Source organism: Desmodus rotundus, chromosome 2, assembly GCF_022682495.2.
Source record: "Desmodus rotundus isolate HL8 chromosome 2, HLdesRot8A.1, whole genome shotgun sequence".
In the NCBI taxonomy this organism is placed as follows: domain Eukaryota; kingdom Metazoa; phylum Chordata; class Mammalia; order Chiroptera; family Phyllostomidae; genus Desmodus; species Desmodus rotundus.
In genome coordinates this window covers 98951790-98971342 of record NC_071388.1, presented here as the reverse complement: position 1 = coordinate 98971342, position 19553 = coordinate 98951790, and the positions used below count along the sequence as shown (strand labels likewise).

Sequence of the window (19553 nt, the reverse complement as noted above, 5' to 3'; positions counted from 1 at the left end):
AGGACACACCTAGGACACACAGACAATGAGGAAGTCCATAGACTTTCTCACAGTATGTGTCTTATATGAAAATCTTCAAATTTACTGGTTATATTAACAATGGTAGGGTGACTTTGTTAATCTCGGTTATTCTTTTGCTAGGAATATTACTGAGGGTAGACTTTAGTGAAAGTCCTTGAAAGTTCCTATGAAGTGTATCAGAGACGTCAGTTTGATATATAACTTGAGTTCTAGTATTCTCATTGTGCCAGTACATTAACACATCAAGTACAGCTGCATCCTCAGGAAATTTTATAGTGCAATACTTGGAAGTTATCCAAAAGAGGGGCCTGCCACATCCCCTAAGGTACGTAAGAACATTCTTCAAATTGACGGGCTAGATGTGCCTGGAAAAACTGCTACTGCTTGAGGATACTTAGCAAGAACTGAAAGACAGAGAATAGGGCCTTAATATCAAAGTAGGAGCAAAAACCAACAAGCTTCTTCATCCCTCAGGCATCTCTAATGCCTCTGAGAAGACTGCTCATTCTACAGTTATAGCCCTCCCAAGATCCAACCTATCACATACCCTCCCCAGCCCAAAGCTTATCCAGCAGGATGCAAGGAGATAGCGCAGACAGAATAGATCCCTAAATCTTAATTTCTTCCATTCTCAAAGACAGACCATGTAGAGACCCTGGAGACCAGAAGCCTGAAGGTGGGCACAAAAATACATTAAGGATTGCTGTGTCTGGTAAGTTTTAAGGACTACGAGAGGATGAATCGAAAGTTGTCAGGCCTGGTCTTAGTTTTTGTAAAGCCAGCCCAGTCTCTCGTAGACCCAGCCCATGGGTCTGTGTCTAATCAGGAGTGTCAGTGTTCCTAGGAGAAAAGTCAAGAGAACATAAGTCCCAATTCCTGTAGGAGGTCTCCTCTGACATCTATTTCTAGGAGTCCATTGGTATGAAGGATGACTACCAACTATTACATGGAGACAAATAGTCTGAAATCTACCTCATGTCGTATTGGCCTCCTAGGGACATCAGAAGAGAACCCAAACAATTCAGAACAGCAGTCCCTCTGGCCATAGCACAGTTATGACACAAGTTCCCATCTACTACAGGAATATTCCATAGGCAGGCCCTACTTGAGAAATGAGCAACAAAATATGAACAGGTATCTCGGCACTTCCAGAAGAAACACCCATGACTCACTACCTATGAGGGCTAGGGATTTCAGAAGAATAATCTTTTCTTAGGCTTTGAGTATGGGGTGTTTGGTTCACTTTGGATTCTTCTGGGATTTTTGCTGCTGAAGGGGAGTGTAACTGATAAGATGCCAGAGCTCTGCAGGGCAAATATATACAAACATTTTCATACAAAATCCAAATCTTGTAATTTAGACTTTTCTTCATGCCTAGAGAAATCCTGATTAATAAGGATTATACTTAATGCCTATTTAAATATAACACTGAGAGACCAGCTACCTAAGAGGTCTGCATATCATCAGGGAGCATTTTCAGCTGTTGATGCAGTCAGCTGGGTGCCTCAGCCCCAAGCAGCTGCAGTTCCTATTCAGCAACATTCCCTTTGTTTATTGACCTCAACTAGAAGCTCTGAGAGAGCCTGGAGAAGACCTTCCAAGTCCTGGCTCATGTCAGGCTCTGGAAGGGCTGCCCCGTACATTCCAAGTTTTGATTACAAGAGGATGAAACAGAAGTCCTCAGGCCTGGTCTGTTTTCCTAAAATTGCAGGCCCCTGCACGCACTGTACCCCCTTTTCTGCTAATTTTTTCCTAAGCATTTTGCCATTTGCCATATTATATTACTTATCTTCATTTTCTCTCTCCTCGCTAAATTGAGTTCCAAAAAAGCAGGAATTTTTTCCTGTTTTGATCTCAGCTGTATCTTCAGTTCCAAGAACAGTATACAGTAATTGCAGGGGACTGCAATTTTAGATGGGCAGCTTGTAAAAGCCTTACTGAGCATGAAGGTGAGGATGCATATAGTGGGCTGAGTGCCTGGCACACAGTAAGCTGCAATAAATTCAAAGTAATACTCTTACTGTCAAGATAGTGCCTGAAATCACAGAAGCTTGCTACTTTCCCCCCTTTCCTTAGGGGTGCTTAAGTAGAGCATGCATGATTTCAGCGACTTTGTTACTGGAGCTCCTCACTTGCTCCCATTCCAGGACCAAGTCCTCAAATCTCACCTTTAGCGCACCTCAAGCCCTGCTTTCTTGTTTTGTTTTCATATTAAACTTGTATTTAGAAGTAACTGGGTTCACCTGCAGTTGTAAAGGCATAATAGATCTGCCTACCATTTACTGTTTTCCCCGATAGTAACATCATGTCAAACCACAGTGCATATCACAATCAGGATATTGAAATTGATGCAACTATCAGTCTCATTCAGATGCCCCAGTTTTACTTGTACTTGTGTACGTGTGTGACTGTGTGTGTATTTAGTTCTAGTTTTACTACATTTGTGGGTTCATATGTCCTCCACCAGTCAAGATGCAGAAACAGGTCTATCATCGTAAAAATTCTTCATGTTGCCTTTATAAAAACCCATTCAGCGTCCTCTCTCGCCCACACTGAAACCTAGAATCCTAGATTCCCTAGATGCTTTTGTCATTTCAAGAAACTACTTTCCTAGTATTCACTATTCTCTCGTCCTTAGAGACATCTGTGATCCTCTTTCATACAGACGCCAGGTTCTAGTCCAAGTTTCATCATTAAGTCGCCATTTGCCTGTGGGTGAGTCACTTTGGTCTGGTTCTCATTTTTCATCAGAAAAATGAAAAGGTAGTATTAGACGACTTACTTTCCAGCTCTAATATTTTATGACTCTAAGAGCATAACCCACATCCCCACTCTTTTCACAGCTTTTTCAACAAGCCCAATAGCAACAGGCGCCCGCTGTACAGGGTTTCCGCAAAAAGCCCAAGCAGTAGTCTGCGTTAGTCGAGGCCTAGGAGACAGCGGAATTCGAAGAATTCGGCCCACCCACCTGACACTGGAAACACCTGACCTTCCCCAAAACGCTACTCCCCGCCCCAACCCGGTATTTCCGGCTTGAACCCGGATCCTCTTCCGGAACACTAGCTCGCGTCTGACTCTGCCCCTCCACCGTTGCTTAAACTCCATTGGCTGTTTCTTTGAGGAAGCCGAGCATTTCCTGACGATGATTGGTTTAGGTCAATGTTGACGAGTTAGTTACAAACAAGGCGTATCTGGTCTCCCTGGCAACGCTTTGCCGATAGTCCTGATTGGTCCGTGTCCTAATCCCGTCTTCCGTCCCGAGAGCGAGTGGTTGAGTCCTTCGGCTGGGCGCGGCCGTGGTAGGTGTTGTGTTCGGGATTCCCAGCTGACGTGGCTTAAATTTGGGAGGGTGGGCAGCTGGAGCCACTGGCGGTAGCCTCTTTCAGGTGAGTGGGGGACGCTCCCCAACTCCTCCCCTCCGTTGTCTTTTAACGGTTACCCCAGCTACAGGGCTCGCGGAGCTGCCGAAGCAGCCACACTCCGCTTCCCTCCCCGCCCGGCCTTTCCTTGACTCAGTCCGAGATCTGGCCCTTCGCTCGCCTCCCTTCACCTACCAGGTCTAGTTCTAGTCGCCCACAGGCCTGCTGGCCAGTCCGGGGGACTTTGGGGTTAGCGTGCGCGGCCTCGACACGTGTGCGCGGTTCCACCTTTGCTTCAGGACGTTTCTCCGCCGGGAGCGAACGAGAAAAGCGCTCGGGTCAGTCTTGCCTGCACGGCCTTGCTCCCTGAGCGGCCTGTTTAGGCCGGCCTGGGTACGCAGCGGCTGACGTTGGAGAGAACCTGCGGGCTCTGCGCTCAAGCCCTGAAAAAACAGTGTCGGGAAGGGGAGGCAGGACCCAAACAAATCAAAGGTCTTGAGGGCGGAGATCACGGAAACGTTGGAGAGATTAACGCAAAGGAGGGCCTGTGGGACAATCCTGCCTAGGAGTTGTTGGAGAAATTCGGAGAGAGGGATGATTATTGCAATTCCATCAGCCCTAAAATCCCAGGAATCAGAGGTGGGCAGGCTGTTAGAGGGAAAGGGACTCCTGGCGAGAGTACGGGAGGTACTGCAGACAAAGGAACTTGATGTGGTGGTGTGGAGGATGCTTATTCTTCATAACGTGAGTGGTGGTAGGAGTGTGAAGGGGAGGATGAGCCCCTTGGCAAGTGGGGAATATCTTTGACTTATTTAAAGAGCTGCAATTAGTCTGTGTGGAGTGGACAGTTTAAGAGTGGATCAGATGTCTTAACATCTCTAGGTAAATAGTTTCACTTTTGAAAATGGTCGGACACACTCAGAGCTTTTAAAGAATCTTAAAGTCTGCAAGATGACAGTGGAGAACTCTGTACAGAGAAGCTGAAGGCCTCTCCTAAAGCATGAAGTAAATTAAATTTGGATGGTTCGATGATTGTGAATGGTCAAAACCAGGAAATGCTCTTTTGGAAAATGGCAGGGATTGGTCATGGAATAGATACAGGAAAAAGTTGAAGAGAGCTCAAAAATTGCAGGCATTGTACACAGTTTCACAGCTTTGACTTTTCATCCCTGGACTATGGAATGAATAACCATTAAATGCTTTTCTCTTTGCTGCATTAAATTTGTCTGTCTATGTCAATAGTTTCCAAACATTTTTTATTGCAACCTTTATCAGTAAAACATTTAAAATAAGCATTCTCAAAGTACTGTGTCTTTAATTGTAGGTAATGGATAAATGGCACTGTAAATATAAAACATGTAAAAGCATACTTTTTAAAGGATGAAAAACAACTCTTACACACTCCCTGGGATGCTCCCAAACTAATTTGAAGTCCATTTAAAGGTGTTTCCTTACTTTTCAAGAAGTCTGTCTGGATCTCTAAGGACTTCCAGACTACTGAGGGGATTTCCTTTTTAAAATATTTTTTGAGGCCTTCCATTGTTCTGGGATGCAGATTCTCCTAAAAATACTCATCTGTAGGAGATAATTATTTTTTCCTTCTACTTGACTCCTAAATGCCCCTCTTCTCCTTTGCATTAGTGGATTAATTAGAACGATGTAGATTTTACTCTTATTAAAAATAAACCATTCATAAACTTCTTAGGTTAACTAGTAGTAGGAATAAATTATTTAGGAACTGCCTCACCACTGATCATTACATACCACTTAATTGTTAGGAGCTGCTATATAAATGGAGTTTAGGCTCTCTAATACTCTATTTTTAATAAGCCATTTTAAAATCAGTATGTGCTTTCGGTAAAATGAAATTTAATACAAAAGAGTATAGTATAAAAACAAAAATCTCTTTATCTACTCTTTTTCCCACCTTCCAGAAGTAAGCACTGTAAATAATTTTTTTTCCGAAGAACCCTTTTGATCATATCCAAGCACGTGCACACACATACACACACATCCTCCCTTTCATCTCCACAAGTGGAGTCATAAAACACATGTTCTTTTACACCTTTCTTTGCCACTCAGTACTATATGTTAGGTATTTTTCCATATCCATAAGTATTAAACTGCATCATTTTTTAAGAAGGCTAGATAGCATTCCCTTGTAGAAATAATAAAATGTATTTAACCTGCCCTCTATTAATGGACATTTAGATTGTTTCCAGTTATTGGCCATCACAAACCCTGCTCTAGTGAACATCCATGTAGGTAACGAGGTCTGTCCATAAAAAGTCCAGCCGTTGTTAAGATAACAAGAACAGTTTGTGCCACATTGATGTAACCTGACAGCCAAGGAGAGAGGACTGGAATGTGCATGTGTGAACAATGGCAGCTTCACTTTACTAGTCGGTGGGGGTGGTAGACGCCATTGAGTGAGCATGTGTACTGTGCGACCATTGCATTCAAAATGACTGAGGGAGTAGAGCAACAAATCTGCATTACCTTTTGCATTAAGCTTGAATATTCGTCTGGAAACTATTCAGAGGATTCAGAAGGCTGCAGCTATGGGCAACTGGTGATTGGCAGGTTCATCATGACAGCATGCCTGCTCATGCATCACATGTCGTGCAGAGATTTTTGGTGAAACATCAAGTCAACCAGGTGACTCAATACCCCCCTGCAGCACAGATTTGGTGACCTGTGACTTCTGACTTTTCCCAAAACTAAAATCACCTTTGAAAGGGAAGAGATTTCAGACCATTGACGAGATGCAGGAAAATACGACAGGGCAGCTGATGGTGATTGGGAGAACTGTGTGAGGTCCCAAGGTGCCTACTTTGAAGGGGACTGAGGCATTATTGTCCTATGTACAATGTTTCTTGTCTTCTTCAATAAATGTCTGTTTTTCATATTACATGGCTGGATACCTTCTGGACAGAACTCGTATATCCTAGGCCCTTGTGTGAGCCTGTCTATGATATAAGCAATATGGAATTCTTTGGAGCTATACTATTCTGAATCCTTTCATTTTAGTTGATGTCCTCAAAAAAAGTGCTTATGCGACTGTAAGTGTCCTCATGCCGCCAACCCTATTTTCAGCGACAGTGACAAATGTTGGGTGATGAGTTACCCAGAAAACAGATTATCTTTTGTGTATCTCCACCAGCCAAGAAGCTTTGTTGAGCTCTGTGACTAGGCAAATTATTTGACCTTGCCATGTCTTAGTTTACTCGTTGTTATACTGCGTATATTGATAGTACCTCCTCCTTGGGGCTGTTTTTAATAATAAAATGAGTAAAATAATGATGACAAGTAAGTTATACATAAAGCAATTGGAGCAGTACTTAATACATAGTACTGTGTATATAATTATAGCTACCATGTACTCTAAATTTATTCAATGAAAATAGGTTTTTGTGTCATGAAAAATAGGTTTTTTCTAATTATAAAGTTATAATTTGCATATGCTTTTTCCAGCTTTATGGCAAACTGGTTGAGAATCACTTTGAGAATTAAGGAAAACTACTGAGGCTCAACCAAATAACCATTAAGCAAGTTTGAAGAGGGATCTGGAAGTCTCACCATTTTCTGTGTTGTTTCCGTGGGAAAATATGATTTAAATTCCAAAGCAAATGGATATACACACAGGCATGTGCTATCTTCAGTTATTTTCTTGATTTTCCCGTGCATTTTGTACTAAGTTCTCTGTGGTTAGAGACATGCTTTATATTTATTTTAAATTTTTTGTGGCTCCTGGCATTGTGCTCTACACCAAGTAGTTATTAAAAAATAGTTATTTAGCCCTGGCTGGTGTAGCTCTGTGGATTGAGTCTGGGCTGCGAACCAAAGCGTCGCCAGTTCGATTCCTAGTCTGGTCACATGTCTGGGTTGCAGGCCAGGTTCCCAGTGGGGGCCATGTGAGAGGCAACCAGACATTGATGTTTCTCTCCTTCTCTTTCTCCCTCCCTTCCCCTCTCTCTAAAAATAAATAAATAAAATCTTTAAGAAATAAAAAATAGTTATTTATAGTAGTGAAGACTTTGATAAAGTAAGACTTAATTGAGTTTTAAGTGCCACCTCAACATACAAGTGTCAAGATACTGTATGGGTTTTTGGAAGGTATGGCCAGCATTGTCTTCAAGGTATTGTTTTATTTGCCTTAGTGTTTTATTGAACCTTGGCCTTGGCATATCATTCTTTATTTATTTCTTTTCCCAAGTTGTTCCTCATTCTGGTGCTTTATAAAACAATGAGAAAAGCATTGTTTGTCCAACAGGCACACATATTCCACACATGAATTTATTACTATGAACATAAATACTTTCCCCTTCACTAGTTTTTATGTACCATTTGCCCATTTCTCTCCTACAGTGAGCTAACAGAGGTGGAGGTCCATCTTTCTTCATTTAGTTTAAACATGCTACTTAGTGGTTCTCTTGCCCTTGAATTCCCAACCTTTGAGCTACGTAAAGCACTTAACTGGATCTGAGATACTCTTTCCACTTCTATTTCCATATTATTCTTTTAATAGCAACAGCTAGAGAAATTACTCTTGAATCATAGTGATAATACTGGGCATTAGAATGTTCCTTGTCAGTCTTCATTTTAAGTGACTTATTACAGTCTAACCACTTTGTGTTGGAGCCAGGACCAAAAGCTCAGTTCCTGGCTCTCAATTTGGTGCTCTGTCCACTATGCCATCTTTTTCTCATGGCCCTCTGATACTATGGCATCACTCCACGAGCAAATTCCTTTTACTCTGGCCTGAAATGATATAGGCATGATAACAATGTTGTCTTTCTTCAAATATACATATTTTTAACCGCTTATGTGAGAGAAGTACCTATTTTTCATTTAAAGAGCTCTTTATCTTATTCAATAATGCTTATTTATCTGAGAGACTTTGAAATATCTTCTCTGTCAGTTTTCCTCATCTATAAAATGGGGATAATGATAATATCTACTTAGCAAGTTTCGTAAGGATTACAGAGAAAAATGTAAAGTATCTGGTACGTATTGCTCAATAATTGGTACTGTTAACATCATTCTATGTTCATCTGTACGTGTCCTTCATATGCAATAATTTTTAGTAGGATGTTGGTGAAGAAGACACACCCTTCTAGAGCAGTGAATCAGAATCAGATATGTGGTAGTGGTGGATGGGGAGGGGGGGGTTCAGTTTGAAAAAACATTCAGGATTTTAATTTTATATTTGGAATACGAAAAAACCCCATCTTTTTACAATATACATTACAAATCCATCACAGTCTTCTTGGCTGATGGTGATACGCAAAATATCCGATCTAGGGCATACTGTCTTGGGGGGGGGGTGCGCACATGTTTGTGCACACATGATAATCTCACATTTCTCCAAAGGGTGTATGGTTTTAAAATGGTTGAGAAACATAGTCATTGTGTTTGACATCTCAGTATTACTCTGTTTAGTCCTAAAGGGAGTAGCTGTAGCAGAAGGATCCAAGCTACTTAGAGCAGAGCTTGTAGGTGCAAACAGCAGGGCTATGTATGATAGAGGTGGGTTGGGTGTTGTTTGGGGAACCTGAACTGAAAGTGAACGAAAATGGCCCGTGAGTGAGGTAAATACAGGTCAGCATGTGTGACAAAACCAGAGGTTAAGTTGAGAAACTCCCTTAGGGACAACTCTGGCTGTTAACTGATTTGTAAAAACAACAAACACCAAAACAACCCCCTTTTAATTGTAAAATAAAACTCAAGTACTAAAAACCGCCCCCCCTAAAAGAGAACCAAGATGGCGGCGTAGGTAGACACACTGCGCCTCCTCGCACAACCAGAACTGACAGAGAATCGAACAGCAAGGGGGACCAACACCAAGGAAATAGAAAATAAACATTCATCCAGACTGGTAGGAGGGGCGGAGACGGGCACCGGGGTGGAGAGGACTCGCGTGGCTGTGGCGGGACTGAGACTGGCGGAGTGTGGGACAAATGGCGCAGTCCGAGCACTAGCAGACCCTGCGGCCCCACATTTGCACAGATAAACCCAGAGGGCCGGACTCAGAGTGGCGGAGAAAGGGGCAGGCAGAGCAGCGGGTAGCACCCCGCAGCACCACATTCGCCCACAGATAAACCGAACGGCGGGGAGCAAAGCAGACCACGTAACCCAGGGCTCTAGCTCAGGGAAATAAAGCCTCAAACCTCTGATTGAAAACGCTCCTGGGGGTTGGGGCGGCAGCAAGAGAGACTCCCAGCCTCACAGGAGAGGTTGTTGGAGAGACCCACAGGGGCCTAGAGCGTGCACAGGCCCACTTACTCGGGAACCAGCACCAGAGTGGCCCAGTTTGATTGTGGGTAGCGGAGTGAAAGATTGAAAGCCGGAGGAGAGTGAAGCGGGCGCCATTGCTCCCACTCAGTCCCTCCCCCACCTACAGCGTCACAGCGCTGCGACCAGCATTACCCTGCCCCGGTGAACACCTAAGGCTCCGCCCCTTAAAGTAACAGACGCGCCAAGACAAAAAAAAAAAAAAAGGCCCAAATGACAGAACACTTCAAAGCTCCAGAAAAAATACAACTAAGCGACGAAGAGATAGCCAACCTATCGGATGCACAGTTCAAAACACTGGTTATCAATATGCTCACAGACTTGGTTGAATCTATTCGAAAAACAGATGAAAAAATGAAGCCTATGCTAAGAGAAACAAAGGAAAATGTACAGGGAACCAATAGTGATGAGAAGGAAACTGGGACTCAAATCAACGGTGTGGACCAGAAGGAAGAAACAAATATCCAACCAGAAAAGAATGAAGAAACAAGAACTTGGAAAAATGAGGAGAGGCTTAGGAACCTCCCGGACACCTTGAAACGTTCCAACATCCGAATTATAGGGGTGCCAGAAGGAGAAGAGGAAGAACAAAAAATTGAAAACTTATTTGACATCATTCAAATAATGAAGGAGAACTTCCCTAATCTGGCAAGGGAAATAGACTTCCAGGAAGTCCAGGAAGCTCAGAGAGTCCCAAAGAAGCTGGACCCAAGGAGGAACACACCAAGGCACATCATAATTACATTACCCAAGATTAAACGCAAGGACCTACATCCAAGATTACTGTATCCAGCAAAGCTATCATTTAGAATGGAAGGGAAGATAAAGTGCTTCTCAGATAAGGTCAAGTTAAAGAAGTTCATCATCACCAAGCCCTTATTATATGAAATGTTAAAGGGAGTTACCTAAGAAAAAGAAGATCAAAAATAGGAACAGTAAAAATGATAGCAAACTCACAGTTATTAACGGCCACACATAAAACAAAAACGAGAGCAAACTAGGCAAACAACTAGAACATGAGGGTTGTCATTAAGGGAGTGGGAGGGGGAGAGGGGGGGAAAGGTACAGAGAATAAGTAGCATAGATGATAGGTGGAAAATAGACAGGGGGAGGGTAAGAATAGTGTAGGAAATGTAGAAGCCAAAGAACTTATATGTATGACCCATGGACATGAACTATAGGGGGGGAATGTGGGAGGGAGGGGGGTGGGCAGGATGGAGTGGAGGGGGGGGGGAATGGGACAACTGTAAGAGCATAATCAATAAATATATTAAAAAAAAACAACAAAAAAACCGCCCCCCCAAAATGTATAGTTTAATGAATTATTATAAGATGAGCATCTTGTCATAACTACCAGCTCAAGAAATGAAATTTTGCCAGTCATCCAAGAAACCCCTCAATGTCCCCCATCCCAATAAAAACCCTTCCTTTTATTCCCAAGTATCATTTCCTGTGGTTTCTTTATGGTTTGATCACCCAAATGTGAACTTCCCCTCCACCTTTTTAACTTGGTGTGCCTCTTGTCTTTTTCTTAAAATTTCTGTTGAAGAACTGAGGCCTTTTAACCTGTGGAGTTTCCTTCACTCTGGGAATTTCCTTTTTATGGGTTCAGTTCAGCCATTCCTCTATCCTCTGTGTTTCCTGCAAATTGGCAGCCCATCCAGTGGCTTCACCAGACTGAGGTTCAATTCCTTTGCATGACTCTAGGTGGTGGTATATTCTTTCATTGGGTCGGTCATAATGTCTGGTTTTTGCTCTTTTTTTGTTATTAGCTACCTATGTGCTATGTCTAAATGCATGGATTTATTAGGAGTTGTAAAATATGAGACTACAAATTCTAATGCTACCATTTTATTTTCATTTATTAGCTGGAATAATTGTATAGGGCAATGTGTCGCCTCATTTACTATTTGCTTCCTGAGTCATAAAGTTCAAATAGGAAAGGCAGGATAAATTCTTGTACTTACCTGATTTCAACATAATCAGTTCAGATGATGACCAGATTATTATTATTATGAACTTACGGCTTTAAACATTTTTGGTGTGTTTTAATGTATTACAATTCATACTCTTACCAGAGACTCACGTTGCTGTTTTGGCCTGTGAGAACTTCAGTTTGGCTCCGTAGCCATGTTGACACGACTGGAAGTCTTTGATGGCTTCCCCGCTCTTTCGTATGACAAGGTGTTTCACACTCATTTTGTGCATTTCCTACCAAACTGGCATCAGTCATTTCTCCTCCCAGAAGCCCTCCTGCTTAAAAATATATTTTTAATGGGAAATGTTATTTTAAGGCCCCAGTCTATGCCTAAAAGACGCTCACTCGTTCTCAGTTTGTCATTGTTTTTAAGCCTTTTCAGAGGACAGAGCTAGGAAAATGCATCTATTAAGGTAATATACCTTGTAGGTTCATATTGACACTTTTAATTCAAATTCAAAATCAGTTTTTATTTCACGGTTCGTAGTTTCTTCTGTGTTACAGCTGTTACTCCTTTTTTCATGCTGAAGATACGACAGAATTACTGTGCCCATAATTACTCATGTACTTTAATTCCACGTAACGCATACAATAGTGTAGAAATAACAATACTGATAGAATTACCACCGATTTTTGGCTACTGAAAACAATTTTAAAAGGGTTTCTTTGCATATGCTATTTATATCCTCCCCAAATATTATTTTTCATGGTAGCTCTGTATATTGTCAGCGCATGTAATCAGTAAACACTGTTCTCTCCATCCCAGTCTTAGTCCCCCAAGTAACTATATAATGAATGCTTACAACCAATCCTTTAAAAACAAATTTTTTTTATTGTCCTGGCCGGTGTGGCTCAGTTGGTAGGGTGGTGTTCTGCAAACCAAAAGATCATGGGCGTGATTCCTGGTTAGGACACAGGCCTGGGCGGCTGGTTCAGTCCCTGGTCAGGCGTGTGCAGGGGCAACTGATCAATGTTCTGCTCTCACATCAGTGTTTCTCTCCCTCTCCGCCACCCCTTCTCTTTCTTAAATCAATTTTAAAAAACTTAAAATTTTTTATTGAATTTATCAGAGTGAGATCGGTTAATAAAGTTATATGGATGTCAAGTGTACAATTTTATAATACATCATCTGTATATTGTATTGTGTGTTTACCACCCCAAGTCAAGTCTCCTTTCTTTCACTATTTATCCTCCATATACCTTCTGTCTCCCGCCAGTCACTCTTCCCTCTGATAATCACCATACTCTTTTGTCTTTGTCTGAGTTTTGTTTCTTTTATTTCTTTCTTTGTTTTGGGGTTTTTTTTTTGCTTAATCCCTTCACCTATTCTACTTAGCCCCTAACCTAACCCCCCTTCCGTATGACAGCTATGTGTCTGATCTCTGTCTCTATGAGTCTGTTTTTGTTTTCTTTGTTAGTTTATCTTGTTCATTAGATTCTACATATAAGTGAAATCATGTGGTATTTGTCTTTCTCTGACTGGCTTAATTTCATTTAGTATACTACTCTCCATGCTGTCCCAAAAGGTAAGATTTCCTTTTTTATGACTGTGTAGTATTCCTCTGTGTAAATGTAGCACAGCTTTTTTATCCATTCATCTGCTGATAGACATTTGGGCTGCTTCCAAATCTTGGCTATTATAAATAATGCTACAATGAACATAGGTGTGCCTATATTCTTTCAAGTTAGTGTTTCTGAGTTTCTTTGAATGAGTTCCCAGAAGTGGAATCACCGAGTCATAAGGCAGCTCCATTTTTAATTTTCTGAGGTATCTCCATACTACATTCCACAGTGGCTGCACCAGTCTGCCTACCCACCAGCAGTGCGTGAGGGTTCCCTTTTCTTCACATCCTGACCAGCACTTGTTTATTGATTTACTGATGATAGCCATTCTGACAGGTGTGAGGTGATACTTCATTGTGGTTTTAATTTGCATTTCTATGATGAATAATGATGTTGAGCATCTTTTCATCTCTGTTGGCCATCTGTAGGTCCTCTCCAGAGAAATGTCTGTTCAGGTCCTTTGCCCATTTTTTAAATTGGGTTGTTTTTGTTTTTGGTGTTGAGTTTTGTAAGTCTTTTATAAATTTTGGATATTAACTCCTTATCAGATGTATTATTAGTGAATATGTTCTCTCATTCAGTAGGTTTTCTCTTCATTTTGTTGATGGTTTCCTTTGATGTCCAAAAACTTCTCAGTTTGATGGTAGTCCCATTTGTTTATTTTTTCTTTTTCCTCCCTTGCTCAAGGAGATATATCAGAAAAAAATATTGCTATGAGCAGTGTCTAAGATTTTACTGCCTATGTTTTCATTCAGGGTTTTTATGGTTTGGGGTTTAATATTTGTCTTTAATCCATTTTGACTTTGTTCTTGTGTGTGGTGTGAGAAGGTGGTCTAGTTTCATTTTTTTGCTTGTATCTTTCCAATTTTCCCAACACCATTTATTAAACAAATTGTCTTTATCCCAACACCATTTATTAAACAAACTGTCTTTACCAAAGGAGGTATGTTCTTACCTCCTTCGTTAACTATTAATTGACCATGGAGGCGTGGTTTTATTTCTGGGCGCTCTATTCTGGTCTCTGTATCTGTTTTTATGCCAGTACAACCAATCCCTATAATGAGGTTTTGGTCATTTTGGTTGTCTCAAGCTTTCTCTGAGTAGATACGTTAGGAAACGCTCATGGGAAAATTTCCGTAAATTTTCTTACATGTTTGTAACATTCTGTCTCTGCTCTCTATAGCTGAAGGTCATTTTTGTTAAAAATAAAATCCTTGGCTTACATGTTTTATCCTTGAATAGCTCAAATCTGTAACTCTAGTTTTTGGGTTTTTCTTTTTTAATTTTATCTTTTTATTTTTAGAGAGGGGGAAGGGAGAGAGAGAGGAGAGAAACATCAATGTGTGAGATATACATTGATAGAGATATACATTGATAGATTGCATCTCCCACGCCCCCAACTGGGGACCTGGCCTGCAACCCAGACATCTGGCCTGCAACCCAGGCATATGACCTGCTTGGGAATTGAACTGGCCACCTTTTGGTTCCCACATGGGCACTCAGTCTGCTGAGCCACACCAGCCAGGGCTGTAACTCTAGTTTTTTCTGGCAAAAACATTGTCGTTGAAAAGTCTTATAATAGTCTTTATTTTCTTTATCTTGCAAAGTCAGATGATGTTTTGGCTTAAATCTCCAAGGATTATTTAAGTCTGTTGATTTTACTCTAGTAAATGTCTTTCTGGGCATTCTGGGTTGATATTCTCAGGTACATTGTAGGCTCTTTTAATATGTAGCTTCAAGTCTTTAAATTTCAAGTAAATGTTCTTGGATTTGTTTTTTGTAACTTTGCTTTGGTTTTCTTCAGGAAATCCTATTATCTGCATTGCTTATTTGCAGTATTTATCACTTTCTCTTGGTTCCTTTTTAATTATTTTTATTTCTTTAAAAACGTTTAAAGTAAATCATTAGGAATAACTTAGACTTTCTATCGAAAATTTGCAAAGACAGCTGCGTTCAGTTGATCTCACACCCAGTATTCCCTTATATCTTAACATGTTCCATTAGCAAAGTATGTTTGTCAAAACTTAAGAAAACAACATTGATTCATTACTATTAACTAAACCCCATACTTTGTTTTAATTTCACCAGTTTCTCCATTAGTGCCCTGAGCATACCACAGGAAATCACATTGCATTTAAGTCCATTTCTTTTTTAATTGGGATAATTATAGAATCACATGCAATACATAATACTAAGAGATCCCTGCACTCTTTGTGCAGTTTTCCTCAATGGTAACATTTTACAGATCCATTGTGTAATTAATTCCACAACCAGGATACTGACATTAATATATCCCCTAGTTTTATTTGTATACTATACAATTTTATCAGCTGTGTAGATTCCATACCCACCACAGTTAAGATACTGCAAGGTTCCAAGACCACAAGGATCCCTCATGTTGCCTTTTTAAAACTGTAACTACCTCCTACCTTCCCACCTCCAACCCCTCCGTAAGTACTGGCAGCCACTAATCTGTCTTCCATTTCTAAAATTTTGTCGTTTCAAAAATATCAGTAGAGAATTATATAGTATATAACCTTTTGGAATTATCCTTTTTTCATTCCTAAATTCCTAGAGATTCAATGATTGGGTAGGTATATCAATAGTTTATTCCATTGTACTGCTGCATAGTATCCCACGGTAGTGATAACAATGGTCTGTTTAACCGTTTACTTGTTAAAGGACATCCTTGCTGATTCCTTCAACTGAAGCTCCTATGAACATTCATATACAGGTTTTTGTTTGAATTTAAGTTTTTATTTCTTTGAAATAAATGCTTAGGTATAAAATTACTGGGTTATAATGTAGTTGTATATTTATAGTTATTTCCTGATTTTTAAGATTATTTTTTATTTCAGCTTTCTTTTTATCTTAAGACATTATTTGTTATAATTATTTCATTTTACTGTTTCTTTCAGTTTTCATCTTCATTTCCAAAATGATTTTTTAAAAATTTCAGTTATTTCTACTTCACTTCTGGGTTTTTCTTTCTTACACTGATGCCTGCATTGCCACTTTCTGCAGAAAGGACTGGCATCTTGAGGACCAGTCACTATTCACGTGGCTGTTGGGGTCCCCTCCTGCGGAGACTGAGGAGGGGCTTTCCAAGTCAGTCCTGCCTCGAGCCCTGCGGCTGCTGCTGCACCTTGCTGGTGCCGCTGCCACGTCCCGTTAACCTGTTGGCTTGTTTTGTGGCCACACATTATTTGTCTTGGAGAATGTCCCATGTGCGCTTGAAAAGAATACCTATTAGGTCAATTTTGTCTAATGCGTAGTTCAAGTCCAGTGTTTTCTTAATGCTTTTTTTGTGTAGATGATTTATCCATCGCTGACAGTGGGATAATGAAGTTCCTTACTATTATTATATTGCTGTCTATTTCTCTCTCCAATTTGGTTAAAATTTGCTTAATATAATTAGGTACTTTGATTTTGTGTACATAAATATTTATAAGTTTATATCCTCTTGATGAATTGACCTTTTTATTATTTATTATGTAATGACCTTTTCTGTCTCTTGTGACAGTTTTGACTTAAATCTAGTCTGTTTGTCGAAATAGAGGTACCCCTGGGTTTTTTTGGTTACCATTTGCATGGAATTTCTTTTTACATCTTTCACTTTTAGTCTGTGTATATATATCCTTAGAGCTAAAGGAGACTTGACGGCAACATAGCTGGTTCTTGGTTTTTTAATGCACTCAGCCACTGTGTCTTTCGGCTGGAGAATTTAATCTATTTAAATTTAAAGTAATTATTGAAAGGTTAAGGACTTACTATGGTAATTTTGTTGATAGTTTTCTTACAGTATTGTAGTTCCTTTGCTCCTTTCTTGTTCTCTTTCTGTCTTCCAGAGTTTTTCAAAAAAAATTTTAATAAAAATAGTTTGGGGGTTATTTTATTTTAATTTTATTTTTCTATTAGAGTTTACATTCAACAGTATTTTATATAATTGTCAGGTATACAGAATAGTGGTTAGACAGTTACTTTACAAAGTGTTCCCTTAGGTGTTGCCAGCACCCACCTGGCAGCATACATAGTTATTGCGATATTTTTGACTATTACCCATGCTGTGCTTTACGTCCCTGTGGCTGTTTTGTAACTACCACTTGGTACTTCCTAAGCCTTTCACCTTTTCACCCAGTCCCCCAGACCCTCCCTCTCTGGCAACCATCAGTTTGTTCTCTGTGTCTAGAAGTCTGTTTCAATTTTGTTTGTTCATTTCTTTTTTTCTTTAGATTTTACATATAAGGAAGACTGTACTTTCAGGGATCATTTCTATAGTTTGTTACTAGATTTTACATATAAGGGAAATCATGTGGTATTTGTCTTTCTCTGACTGACTGACTTCACTTAGCATAATGTTTTCTAGGCCCATCCACGTTGTCACAAATGGTGAAATTCATTTTTATGGCTGAGTAATAATATTGCATTGTATCAATTTTTTATATATATTTTTATATCTTATATCATTTAATACCTTTCAGTTCTTTTAGGAGATTTTATAGGTCATCAAGTTGTTTAGTAGTTTTGAATTGTTTTTGAGCAAGGCTTTTTGAAATTCTTTTATTTCTTGAATGAATATTACTTATTTCTTTATAATAATTTTCTATGAAAATTTACTGTGTTACTTTGCATTTGCTCATGTTTATGTTTGTTTAACGTTTTTGAACTTGGGTTGCTTTTCTATGTTGTTTTCCTATGTTCAAATATGTGGTAGCTGGATTTCTGATATTTCCTGACTTTTTTTTTTTTTTTTTTTTTTAATCATCTGCACTCTTTATCTGGATCTTTCTTTGGTCTTTGTTGATTCTGTCTTGATGAATTTCGAGTCTGTTCTCAGTAGATTCTCCTCAGTGGAGGCCCTGTTCTGGAAAAGAGCCCTGGCTTCCATAGTAGCTATTTCAGATTCTGTAGGTTCTTTGCACTTCCTGCTGTGGTGGGGATATACCAGATTCTTTCAGCTGCTGTTCTTAACTGGCTTGGCGGTTTGCCAGTAAATACTCCCTGGCTCCTTTGTGGTTCTTTTAGCATATGGTCTATCAAAAGCTTACCTCCATCCTCTTGTGGGATGGAAATTAGACTCTTCTACAGGATCACAAGGAAAGCATTCCGAGGACCCATGCATTGGAGACTGGTGTGGCATGGTTTATTTATGTGGAAATAGAAACTTCCTCCTGGGTTTCCAGTGTCCCATCTCCCTCTGTCCTACCATGGAAAAAGTACTACCGTGTCTTCAGTAGGCCCAACACAAAAGCCAGTGTCCTGAGTTTTTGTTTCATATTAAGGTTTAGTCCTTTGAAGCCCACAGGCAGGCAGCTAAATGATCTCAGCCCCCATCCAGGCAACTGGGCTTGTTTCCATTCTGGCTGTTCTGGTGGTAGAGTCCATGGGGCTGCTGGCTGTTTGGCTGCTATGGACACATGGCAATGGCGAGAGAACACAGGGTCGCACAGGGTGAGTGCGTTACCCTACGGACAAGAGAGAGGGCTTCTTTGTTCCCCTGGGGTTATAACAAGGAGCTTAGGTTTGGGATGGACCAGGTACTTTTTCAAAAGAACCAGTCAACTTCCCAAACTTTCACAGGCTATGCATAGGTCCATCCCCCTACTTAGACTGACAGGTCTGTATGATCAAGCACCTGCCCCTGTACCCTCCAGTGATCCCTTATCTGGGAGTGGGGGAAGGGAGGAGTGTTGATCCCCTGGGGTGTGAAGCTATAGCTTCCTGGCTAAGCAAGCAGGCTCCTGCTTCCCAGTTTATTAAGCTCAATGTCTGTCTAGTTCCCTTTTGCTCCCCTTTTCTAGCTAAATACCAATGGTAACACTATTAGATTTCTTGGCTGGGCCTGAGAAATTGAAGTAAAACAGATTAACAAGAGAAAAGCATACACACTTATTTAATGTAAGTTTTATGCAACACAGAAGCCCTCCTGAGGTAATAAAGACCCAAAGAAGCACTTGAATTAAACACTTAACATATTGAATTAGATAGAGTAGTAAATTCTGCAAATGAGACAAGGCAAGGGGTGTAGTTAATCATGGAGAAGTGACTAGTAAGATAATGGCTAGTTTACAAGGTTTATTTTTACAAATTTCCCTTGGCTTCAGCTCCCCATCCCTGGAGATAAGAATGTTACTTTCCTCCTGATACAGGGCAGACATCTTCTATATATATGGGTGTTTTAATCTCTTGCTTAGAGGAAGAAAAAAGAGGAGGTCAGAGTACACTTCTTTTCCTACTTTTTTTTCAAGTGTCTTTAGCTCAAAATAATACTTATGCCAAAGTAAAATATTTTGGAGTGGCTCATTATGCCACCCTTCACTTCCGTCTACTTTCTCTTG

At 40.3% G+C, this 19553-nt stretch overlaps 1 protein-coding gene and 1 pseudogene across 6 annotated transcripts in view; both read left to right on the top strand.

Annotated features, from left to right (window-relative positions):
* Positions 1-3268: 3268 nt before the first annotated feature.
* The window catches only part of GOLGB1 (golgin B1), an 87468-nt gene continuing 71183 nt past the window's right edge, over positions 3269-19553 (top strand). For 5 of the 6 annotated variants that reach the window (XM_024578019.3, XM_024578016.3, XM_024578015.3 and 2 more), the window contains exon 1: positions 3277-3407. The gene's annotated coding sequence lies outside the window, so the exon portion shown is untranslated. Of the gene's footprint in view, positions 3408-19553 lie in introns of all 6 variants that reach the window. The other variant, XM_024578014.4, reaches the window with a different exon arrangement.
* Positions 17463-17548, top strand: LOC112320704 (small nucleolar RNA U3; annotated as a pseudogene).